The sequence below is a fragment of the Triticum urartu genome, chromosome 6 (genome assembly GCF_003073215.2).
Source record: "Triticum urartu cultivar G1812 chromosome 6, Tu2.1, whole genome shotgun sequence".
Taxonomy (NCBI): Eukaryota; Viridiplantae; Streptophyta; class Magnoliopsida; order Poales; family Poaceae; genus Triticum; species Triticum urartu.
In genome coordinates, this window is record NC_053027.1 from 125,398,608 (window position 1) to 125,411,067 (window position 12,460).

Sequence of the window (12,460 nt, forward strand, 5' to 3'; positions counted from 1 at the left end):
AGACACACAAGGTTTATACTGGTTCGGGCCACCGTTGTGGTGTAATACCCTACTCCAGTGTGTGGTGGGTGGATTGCCTCTTGGGGCTGATGATGATGAACAATACAAGGGAGAACAGCCTCGCGAGGGTCTGCTCTTGGCTGGGGCGATGAACTGCTAGGAGGAGTTCATCCACCTTTCTCTCTCTCTCTCTCTATGCTTCCAACCTCTCTATCGAGCCTCCCCTTCCTTTTTTCCAACCCCTTTGCTCTGTGGGCGGATGGTCCTATTTATAGAGGCCCTGGTCCTCTTCCCAAATATTGAGCGGGAAGGGAGCCAATAATGGCAGGCTAATTTGAAGGGGGACAGCAAGTATCAGCTATCCTGATAAAAGTAGTCTTCGCCTGCGCAAAGCTCTGGTGATGACGCCGTCTTGGGCTCCACGTGACCTCCATCTCGTAGTCCTCCTGGTCTTGGTCTCGTTGCACCGAAATGGCAACCTTTGCCTGATGCCTCGGTACTCCGCGGCTGCGCTTGCTCCCTTTGCACCAAAGAGGAAAGGAGGACGCTGCGCGGGCTGGGACCCGCGTGGCGCCCTGAGTCGTCATGGCTTGCATCACGGGCACCTCGCGAGGTATCCCGCCTTGATTTCTCCGCCTCCTCGTGAGCCAGCCTGATGAGGCCGCACCTGAGGAAGCTCCATGTCGTCCGCCCCACGAGGCTTGGCCCCTTGCGAGGGTCTTGAGTCTTGCGTTGGTGAAGATGGGCCGTGTCGGGCTCCCTTTGAGCCACGCCGCAGGCAGGCAAGTCTGGGGACCCCCGTTCCCAGAACACCGATAGTCTCAACACATGACTAGGTGGTTCTCTCTCAGAAAATGAATGGTAGAAGTGTAGGGACATTCTGATGGCTCTCTCCACGAGTGGAGGATGGGTGGAGGGGTATATATAGCCTCCACACAAAATCTAACTGTTACACACAATTCACCAAACTCGGTGGGACCGAAACATAAAACTCGGTCAGACCGATTCAGTTCAAAATGTGAACGTTAGGATTTTCGGTGGGACCAACATGTCAACTCGGTGGGACCGATTTAATTAGGGTTAGGGCATAACGTAATCTTGGTGAGACCAATTACATAAAATCGGTGAGACCGATTTCTGTAATAGGCAAACAAAGAGTTGTTCAGGCAAACTCGGTGGGACCGATCGCTCACTTCGGTGAGATCGAAACATTATGAAAAGGAAATAGAGAGTTTGCATTGCGAACTCGGTGGGACCGATCGCTCATCTTGGTTGGACCAAAACGTTACAAAGGGAAACAGAGAGTTTGCAATCCCATCTCGGTGAGACCGAGATCCCTATCGGTGAGACCAAATTGATTAGGGTTTCTGGCAATGGCTATGTCAAATGAACTTGGTGGTGCTAGATAGATCAAATCGGTGGAGCCGAGTTTCACTTTTGGTTTGGGACATATGTGGATATGAGAAAGTGGTTGAGGGCTTTTGGAGCATATCACTAAGCATTTTGAGCAAGCAAGCCATTAAGCAACACCTCATCCCCTTTTAATAGTATTGGCTTTTCCTATGGACTCAATGTGATCTTGGATCACTAAAATGAAAATGTAGAGTCTTGAGCTTCAGCCAATATGTGTCCTTAGCATTTTGAGGGGTTCACAATCCTAGTCCATGCCATGCCAATCATTGAACTTTCTGAAACGATCATCTAGAAAGAGTATTAGTTCAATGAGCTATATGTTGTTAGGAATTACCAGGACCACCCACGGATAGTTGCACTTTCACTAAGTTACTACAACTGCTGTTACTATTGTCACTTCTACAAAACTATTACTATCACGGTTACCGTTACTGTTGCTGCTACCACTACTATTAAAGCTATCATATTACTGTGTTACTGATCATTTTGCTACAGATAATTAATCTCCAGGTGTGATTGAATTGACAACTTAGTTGCTAATACTTGCAAATATTCTTTGGCTCCCCTTGTGTCGAATCTATAAATTTGGGTTGAATACTCTACCCTTGAAAACTGTTGCGATCCCCTATACTTGTGGGTTATCATTTACTCACCTAGGCCTCTCATATCTTTCTATCTGCCATTTTATTGATGCAGATTTGCGGACCTCAGATCATCTAATGAAGATTCTTATTTACCGTCTCACGTATGTGCGAAGGATTTGCATCTTACCAACGTTGAGTCATCACATGATTCTGGATCGGCAACCGGGGAACATTGTATTCTTTTGCAATGAACTTCTTTTGCAGACCCATAGATTCAGATTTTTGAATCTGTTCCTTCTCTCGATTCAGCTCCCATGGATTGTAAGTGAATCTAGTGCCACCCCTAGTTGGTTTTGGAGTATTGACGACAAAGTTTGTTGAGGGACTAATGTATTTGTGAGATTCATAGGAAAACACATGTAGAAGTCCCTATTGATTCGGTTTACCCATCGAAGATGACCCCTAAAAATGTATGAAGACATTGAAGACAATGGTTGTTCATGATTACATTTGTGTTGAATATAATGAAAAATGAAGACCTCCGCTTCAAGACAATGGAGCATGAAGACATAGTCTTTGGGTAGTTTCACTTTCTTCTTTCTTGAGTCGCAGGAACCACCAAACTGTTAAGTGGGGTCAAGGTAAACAAAGTCATAAAACTGATATGATGGTCAACCTAAAATCCTATGTCTTCGAGTGATGACAGTGAGAGAAAATCTCTTCCAGAGTTGGTTGAGTCAGCTTTAATTTGAGCCCAAGTCCAATTGTCGTGTGTGTTTGAAACCTGACAGTTGGACATGTGTCAGTTGTCCATTGACCCAGGGTCATTTCGGACATATCATGCCGGGTTGCCTCCTGGCTATAAATAGCCCACCCCTCCACCATAAGTTGGTGGCTGCTCCGAGTTAGTGCACGACTTTTGTCGTTTGAGAGCAATCCACCTCTGAAGCCTTTGAGAGAGAATCCTTGTGAGTACAAGCCCAAAACACCCCGAGCCCAAAGTGTTTTGAGCATCACTAAAGTCTTTCTGTTCTAAGTGAACCGAAGAATTATTACACTTGTGAGTGCAAGACTGTGATCTTCCAGTCGGTTAGGCGTCGCATTATGAGCATCCAAGAGTCATTATGGTTTGGCGGTGAATGAAGTCTATGAAGGTTTGGAAGTATACCTTGGAGACTTACCTGAGTGATTGGGCGAGATCTGTGGGTCTTAGGTTAAGGGGAATAAGGTGAAGACGTGGTCTTTTGAGTTCAATCTCAGTCTCCCTAACCAGACGTACAACTGTCGCAGCAATTGGAACTGGTCAAACAAATCCATTGTCATCCCCAAGCTACTGGTTCTATCACTTCACTCCCTTACTTAATTTTTAGTTTTGTGAAGCCTTTTTTAACTCCTTCTGTTTGAAGACATTGTGTGAAGACTATCGCTCTGATTACTCATCTATCTTCACACTAACTACTTGAACTGTTCTGTGATAACAAGAGCTCCCCCTAAATTTATGCATTATTTAAAATTTGCTTTTGAATGCAAATGCACAATCTATTAGGATCACGGGTTACTCTTCCATCTCACATACATCTTGGTGGAGCGCTCAAAATGATAGAGAGTAAAAATATGCACTCATCACCAAGGCAAAGTGAATGATCATATATGAGAGATAAATAATAACATCATTCAAACACAAGCATTAATGTAGGATATGATCATACAAGTATCTCACACACATAAACATAAAGAATCATCCAAGCAAGCACACAAAATAGGTATCAACCAAATAGCAACGAAGGAAAAAGGAAGCAAAGCTCTCTCTCTTGAAGCCTATGATCTATACACTTTCTCCCCCTTTGGCAACAAGTTACCAAAAATCTCGAAAATGCATAGTGCTATGCGTCTCTCTAGGCTTGATCTTTGGGAGGAGGCGTTGAGAGGACTCCAAGGACGAATGCATATGTTGAAGTTGTTGGAGCTGGTGGAGTGGCAACTGGAGGTGCTACTGATGCTGTGGCCGCAGGTGCTGATGTAGTTGCTCTTGTGTCAGCCACTGGCACTGCAGCAGATCTCTACCCTCTTGGCACTCTCTGAAAGGCATCTGTGATAGCCTGCCCTTTCTTCTCCTCAGCTTCTTCCCGGAGCTGCTCAACTACTGTCTGCATCTCTGTCACCTTCAGATCAAGATCATAAAATTTAGTCTCAATGATCCTCTCTAGGCTCTCTTGGTTCTGAGTCAGGGTGGCCAAGCCCTTCTCAATCCTCAAGGTGGCTTGAATCAGATATCCAAGTTGATCTTGCTTAGTTTTGAGAAACACTTGAGATGCTTCTTCAGCACTTGGCATCTTTGCAGGTTTCTCAGCCTTTGCTTTCTCTCTCTTTTCTTGGGCCTCAACGGATGTTGGATCATCAGCATTCATGACAACTATATTGTCCTCAAATTCAGGCCTCAAGGGAAGATGTTCCTTGTCTAATTGATATGTGCATGTGCCCATCTTGGATTTGATGAGCATTTGGATGTGTGGACCATACCCACATGACCTCTTCTGATCTGCAGCTATTCTCTTGATTGTCTCAACAATCAGGCTCATCACTTTGAATTTTTGGGGCACATCAAACAACTGCAGCAAGTTAATGGAATGGCCTTTGATCATTCTATGATCTCCTGACTTGGGCAATAATGTATGCCTCAAGATAGTGTTGGTGGTGGTTAGGCCAGACAATAGATAGTACACAGAGCCCATATTGTGAGCTTAGCCATGGAGTTGTGATCCTTCTTCTTCTTGGCATATACATCTATGTCATCCTCTTGCTCTTCAAGGGCATTGATCAGCTTTGCCCACTCAGCAATTGTTGATTGGTACCTAGTACCTTCAGACATCCAGACAATTCTTCCATCAGGATAAAAATGTGTTGTGGAGTAGAATTGCATGATGAGTTCATCATTCCACTTGGTCAGCTTCTCAGAAACTTGTCCACTCCACATAGCCTGAAGCTCTCATGCACTCTTGAAAAGTGGTCTTCATTTTTGTCAATATATTTCCAATCTTCCCACTTCATATCACAAACAATTGGCTTCTTATCAAGCAAGATAGTTTCATAGAAGTCCTCCTGCTCCTTGGTGTGGAACCTGTAATCCACAGCAGTCCTTCTCCTCACAGCATATGGATCAGATTGTCTCCATAGTCTGAGACCTGCATCCTTTCTGATCTTCATATTTTTTTCCACTGGATGGTTATCATCATGGTCAGGGATCTTTGGCTTGAGCTTCCTAAGCACTTGGGCTTCACCATCATCTTATTTTTCAACTTCAGATTCAGGCACTAGGGCCTTGTTCTTTTCAGCAGCTGGAATATTCCTTGTGCTCCTCTTGGGTGCAGTCTTGGGAGATAGAGCAGAAGCTTTGGGGGCTGTCTTGGGCTTTGAAGGGGCAGCCCCAGACTTGATGGAATCCCCCATCAGCTTTTGAGACTTGGGTGTTGATGCATCATCCTCTTCCTCTTCTTCCTCATCCTCGGCTGGATCTACCATCATAGAGGATCTCCCAATGACTTTGGCCATAGTCTTCTTGACCCTTTCTTTCCTCTTATTGCCCTCACCAGCATCTTTTGGTTCAAGAGTGAACTCAATTGTTTCCTGAGTTGAGGCTCTGGCTTTTGACATGGGCACCCTCTTTGCAGGAGCTTTCTTGTGCATACCAGGCTTGGTAGATGCAGCTGAGCCAAACTCCTTCTTGACAACCTTTTTCTTGGAGATCACTTCCTCCTCAGCAGCCACATAGTATTCATCTTCAGACTCAGAATTTTTCTTCCTCCTCTGCCTAGTATCAGCCTTAGGCAGGTTGCTAGGAGAACTTCTGTTGCCTTCATCATAACTGTCAGAGGGACTAGTGCCCTCACTAAGATTCATCTGCTCTTCTGACTTATTCTGGCTATCACTCTGATCAGACATTCTGTCTAAGCAAACTGACAGCTGACCCTGTGAATAGTTATAGATGAGATAGAATGGATGAGCATCACAAAGTGCAGAGATTTTGCAAACCAAATGAGTCTAAAACTTAGTTTTAGTTTTCCACAGAAAGCATTTCGAAGCTATCGATTTGTTAAACTTGGTGACACTGAAGCAACTTTTGGAGTCTAAACTAGTGAAATCAGTCAGACCGAGACACAGTTCGGTGACTCCAAGATTGCTAGGGTTTCACAAAGAGTTGAACTCGGTCACACTGATTTGCCAATTTCGGTTAGACCGAAACATGCAAGTGCAATGGCGTGAGCCAAATCGGTGAGACTGATTTCCACAACTCGGTCGGTCCGAGATGAGTTCGGCGGAAACCTAACCCTAAGTTTTCGAATCAAATTTAAACTAAAGGAAGTTTTTGCTGGACATGAAGATCTCATATGTGATAAGACACATGGCATTGACCTTGTGCTCTGAATCGGAGGTAAAAAGAATGCACAAGGGGTCGAACTCATACCCTAACTCGGCAATGAGTTCTCTACGGCGGCAACGACGGTGTTGAAATCCGTTGACGGCGACAGAGACCAGCGGTGGGAGGTCGCTAGCGACGAGAGGACGAACCAGAGATCTGAGATGGCATAGCAGGACACACGTGGGCTGAGAGGTTTTGGAGGAATTTCCAAAATTTGACCCGTCGGTATTTATATCCTGACCCTGTCGGTGTGACCGAGTGGAACGACTTGGTGGCACCGAGATGCAGAATCGCAAGCGGTTACTGCAACTCGGTGTGACCGAAATGTTCTAATCGGTTCCACCGAGATTGAAGACCTAGATCAACTCAGTGAACTCGGTCAGACCGAAAAGGATGAATCGGTCAGACCAAAATGCACAGAGAGGTTTTGGAAGTTTAAGTCTATGATGAATCGATGACTCCGAGTGCTCCTCACACCAAGGGTTCCAATCTGACTTGATCAAACTTTGTGATGTAGCATGAATAGAGTTTGAGACGAGAAAAGCATAGATAGCTAGAGGAAGTTCCTAAGCATTCTTGTCCATCCATTTGGCAAAAGAAGAAAAGCCAAACAATAAAAGCAACAAATGGATGTCCTCGAATGTGTAAAATATGCAACCAATATGCTCACACAATAAAATGGCAAATGAAATATGTGGCAAAGCATGCACAAACACTCTAGCATCTATCAAGCAATTGGCGATGACTAGGTCATCTATATATGAGTATATTGACTTAGGAGTCAAATGAGAACATTTGATCATAGGTCATACTCATTGTTTCAGCACAAGTGGGGTTACCACTTTTACATAAAGCATTGTTGTGTTCACACCATTAGAGTTGCTTTAGCACAATTCTTAGAGTAAAGCTCCCCCAGATGTGATATCCCCCCTAGCTAAGAGGGATGAACTAACCTTTGGTTTTTGTCGATGATGAATTCATGTAGATGTTGAAGATGTGGATGCCCAATATTGATGTAGATCATTTGGAGCAATCCATTGGAGTGAGTTGCACTTTCAATACCTACATGGGTTAGTCCCACAAGGAACAAACAAGGATATCCATAGACATAGAGTGTAGTTCACACAAGATGATGTCCATGAAAGCATTAGGTTACCTTATCCCTTGTCTTACCAACAAGAGGGTATGTGACTCCTTGAACTAGTGCAAGATGTGGAAGTTGTTTGGACTTGTTCTTGCCAAAATGATATGAGTGAAGTATGTTGGCAGAGTCACCCTCAAGAACTCTCTAGTTCTTCTTCTTCGGGATCCACATCAACTTGATGGGAATCCTTGGAGTTGTAGTTGTACTTGATGTAGTCTTGCGAACCCACTTGACCAAGGCCTTGGGAGCTTCTTCAAATGCATCAATATCCTCTTGAAGCTTGTCCTTGCCTTTTTGCTTGTGGTCTTGTGGTGGAAGATTATCTTGAGCCTGTGTCCCCTTTAAGGAAGTAGGATCATACTTCTCTTGTTGAGGAACAAACTTCATCTTGGGGTATTGATCTTCTTCCCACTCAACTCCATTGGCATTGAACTTTCGTTCAAAACCAACACCTTGATTCTTCCGGTGCCTTCCTTGCTTGTGTACAATTTCCTCAAATGGCTTACTTCCGGCAAGGCTCTTATAAACACCTTTCTCTATAATTCCCTTCAATACACTATTTTCTTGCTCAAGCGTAACTTGGCTAAGAGAATCATTAGTGGAATCAAGAGAACTACTAGAAGCAACAATATTGGATTTAACATGATTATTGTTACTACTAGAAGAAGAATCTTTCTTACACTTGTTGCTAGATTTTACTTGTGGCATGTAAGTAGACAAGAGTAAACGCTTGGCAATGTAAGAACTTTTCTTGCGAAGATCATCATTGATTACTTTTAAGAACCCATGCTTTTGCTCAAGGTTGAGTTTTTCAAAGCGTAGCTTCTCATGAGTCTTTAAAAGCTCTCGATGATCTTCAAAGGTAGTTTCATGAGCTAACTTAAGAGTGTTTAGTTCTGTAGTTAGATGCTCAATCTCCTTCTTATCATCATCATTTGTTTTATTTCGATTAGCATGATTAATGGCAATTTCATCATAGTTTTCATCACTAGAGTTGTCAACAGGTAAATCATCATCGCCTAGCAAATCATCTTCATCACTATTGAAATCAACATACTCGGGGTGTGATACCTTTGGGCCTTTAGCCATAAAGCATCTTACAATTCCTTCATTTGGTGAGTCAAATATGTCGTAGGAGTTGGTAGACACAAGTGCTAGACCGGAAACACCTTCATCTTGAGTATATTCGGAGTCGGAGTGATAACTTCTCTCGGAGTGATGGTAGGAGTCGGAGTCGGATACCCATTCACCAACGTGAGCTTGATGTCTTTGTTTTGTGTAGCTCCTTGATGACTTGTCCATCTTTTCTGAATCCTTGCTTCTGCGAGAGGTTCTTCGTTCGTAACGATCATCTCTACTCCTTCTTGTTGGGGAACGTAGCAGAATTTTAAAATTGTCTATGCATCACCAAGATCAATCTATGGATGCATCTAGCAACGAGGGAGAGGGGAGTGCATCTACATACCCTTGTAGATCGCGAGAGGAAGCGTTCAAGAGAACGGGGTTGATGGAGTCGTACTCGTCGTGATCCAAATCACCGATGACCTAGCGCCGAACGGACGGAACCTCCGCGTTCAACACATGTATGGTTGGTAAGATGTCTCCTCCTTCTTGATCCAGCAAGGGGAAGGAGAGGTTGATGGAGATCCAGCAGCACGACGGTGTGGTGGTGGAAGCAGCGGTGATCTCGGCAGGGCTTCACCAAGCTCCAACGAGAGAGAGAGAGAGGTGTTATGTGGGGAGAGGGAGGCGCCAGAGACTTGGTACGGCTGCCCTCCCTCCCCCCCCCACTATATATAGGGCCCCTAGGCGGGCGCCGGCCCTAGGAGATGGGATCTCCAAGGGGGGGTGGCGGCCAAGGGGGGCTTGCCCCCCACCCCTAGGGTTTCCAACCCTAGGCGCAGGGGGAGGCCCATGGGGAGCGCACCAGCCCACCAGGGGCTGGTTCCCCCTCCCACTTCAGCCCATGGGGCCCTCCGGGATAGGTGGCCCCACCCGGTGGACCCCCGGGACCCTTCCGGTGGTCCCGGTACAATACCGATTACCCCCGAAACCTTCCCGATGACCGAAACTTGACTTCCTATATATAAATCTTCACCTCCGGACCATTTCAGAACTCCTCGTGATGTCCGGGATCTCATCCGGGACTCCAAACAACTTTAGGGTTACCGCATACTAATATCTCTACAACCCTAGCGTCATCGAACCTTAAGTGTGTAGACCCTACGGGTTCGGGAGACATGCAGACATGAGCGAGACGACTCTCCGGTCAATAACCAACAGCGGGATCTGGATACCCATGTTGGCTCCCACATGTTCCACGATGATCTCATCGGATGAACCACGATGTTAAGGATTCAATCAATCACGTATTCAATTCCCTTTGTCAATCAGTATGTTACTTGCCCGAGATTCGATCGTGGGTATCCCAATACCTCGTTCAATCTTGTTACCGACAAGTAACTTTACTCATACCGTAATGCATGATCCCATGAACAAACACTTGGTCACATTGAGCTCATTATGATGATGCATTACCGAGTGGGCCCAGAGATACCTCTCCGTCATACGGAGTGACAAATTCCAGTCTCGATCCATGTCAACCCAACCGATACTTTCGGGGGTACCTGTAGTATACCTTTATAGTCACCCAGTTACGTTGTGACGTTTGGTACACCCAAAGCACTCCTACGGCATCCGGGAGTTACATGATCTCATGGTCTAAGGAAATGATACTCGACACTGGAAAAGCTCTAGCAAATGAACTACACGATCTTGTGCTATGCTTAAGAATGGGTCTTGTCCATCACATCATTCTCCTAATGATGTGATCCCGTTATCAATGACATCCAATGTCCATAGTCAGGAAACTGTGACTATCTATTGATCAACGAGCTAGTTAACTAGAGGCTTACTAGGGACATGTTATGGTCTATGTATTCACACATGTATTATGATTTCCGGATAACAAAATTATAGCATGAACAATAGACAATTATCATGAACAAGGAAATATAATAATAATCGTTTTATTATTGCCTCTAGGGCATATTTCTGACAGTCTCCCACTTGCACTAGAGTCAATAATCTAGTTACATTGTGATGAATCGAACACCCATAGAGTTCTGGTGTTGATCATGTTTTGCTCGAGGAAGAGGTTTAGTCAACGGATCTGCGACATTCAGGTCCGTATACACTTTGCAAATATCTATGTCTCCATTTTGAACATTTTCACGAATGGAGTTGAAGCGACGCTTGATATGCCTCGTCTTCCTGTGAAACCTGGGCTCCTTGGCAAGGGCAATAGCTCCAGTGTTGTCACAGAAGAGAGACATTCGGGCCCGACGCATTGGGAATAACTCCTAGGTCGGTAATGAACTCCTTCACCCAGATTGCTTCTTGTGCTGCCTCCGAGGCTGCCATGTACTCCGCTTCACATGTAGATCCCGCCACGACGCTTTGCTTGCAACTGCACCAGCTGATTACCCCACCATTCAAAATATACACGTATCCGGTTTGTGACTAAGAGTCATCCAGATCTGTGTCGAAGCTAGCATCGATGTAACCCTTTACGACGAGCTCTTCGTCACCTCCATACACGAGAAACATATCCTTAGTCCTTTTCAAGTACTTCAGGATATTCTTGACCGCTGTCCAGTGTTCCATGCCGGGATTACTTTGGTACCTTCCTACAAAACTTACGGCAAGGTTTACATCAGGTCTGGTACACAGCATGGCATACATGATAGACCCTATGGCCGAGGCATAGGGGACGACACTCATCTTTTCTCTATCTTCTGCCATGGTCGGGCATTGAGCTGTGCTCAATCTCACACCTTGCAATACAGGCAAGAACCCCTTCTTGGACTGATCCATATTGAACTTCTTCAATATCTTGTCAAGGTATGTACTTTGTGAAAGACCAATGAGGCGTCTCGATCTATCTCTATAGATCTTGATGCCTAATATATAAGCAGCTTCTCCAAGGTCCTTCATTGAAAAACACTTGTTCAAGTAGGCCTTTATGCTTTCCAAGAATTCTATATCATTTCCCATCAATAGTATGTCATCCACATACAATGTGAGAAATGCTACGGAGCTCCCACTCACTTTCTTGTAAACGCAGGCTTCTCCATAAGTCTGCGTGTCGGGTGGTAGGTGCGACATATGCCAACGGGTGGCTTATCATTGTGGGAGCCAGTAAGACGTCGCCGGTGCCTGGAAACGGGATGAGGCGAAGACATGCACGCCGGCGAATCTTACCCAGCTTCGGGGACCTCCGTGGAGATAACACCCCTACTACTGCTCTGCGGGGTCTCTGCATGATCACTAGATGGACAAGTAGCTATACAATGCTCCTTGAGCTGTTCGGTGGGAGGAGGAAGAAGGGCACGGCTAGCTTGCTTCTTCTCCTTGTGTGGTGTCTAAAACTAGCTGAGGGTCCAACCCTTTGCATGGGTGCCCCGGGGGGTTTATATAAGCCTACCCCCCGGGGGTACATTGGTAATCCGACTGGGCGTGGGGCCCAGCCGTCTGTGACTGCGCTTGCCGGCTTCCGCGCCGGCTGCTGGGGCCCGCCGACTGGTGGGTACCGCTGGCTGCCGGCCCCTTGGGCGACAGGCAGGCCCCACTGTCCAGGGCCTGGTCGGCGGCTGGTCACTGTTGCTCTATCTTGGTGACGTGGGCTTCGTCGAGGTAGGCGTGGCTACAGTACCGCCGCCCGGCGGGCGATCGCTGTAGCCTCACCGCGTCTTGTCTCCTTAATGGGGCGTCTCCTTCGAGGGAGGCGGCAAGCCGGCTGCGGGAGCCGGCTCTGTCTTGGGCCGACTTGGGGGAGGCGTGGCCGCCTTCGGGTGTCTCTCTGCCCGATGGGGCCCACCGCCCATGGGCCGCGCTGGCGGC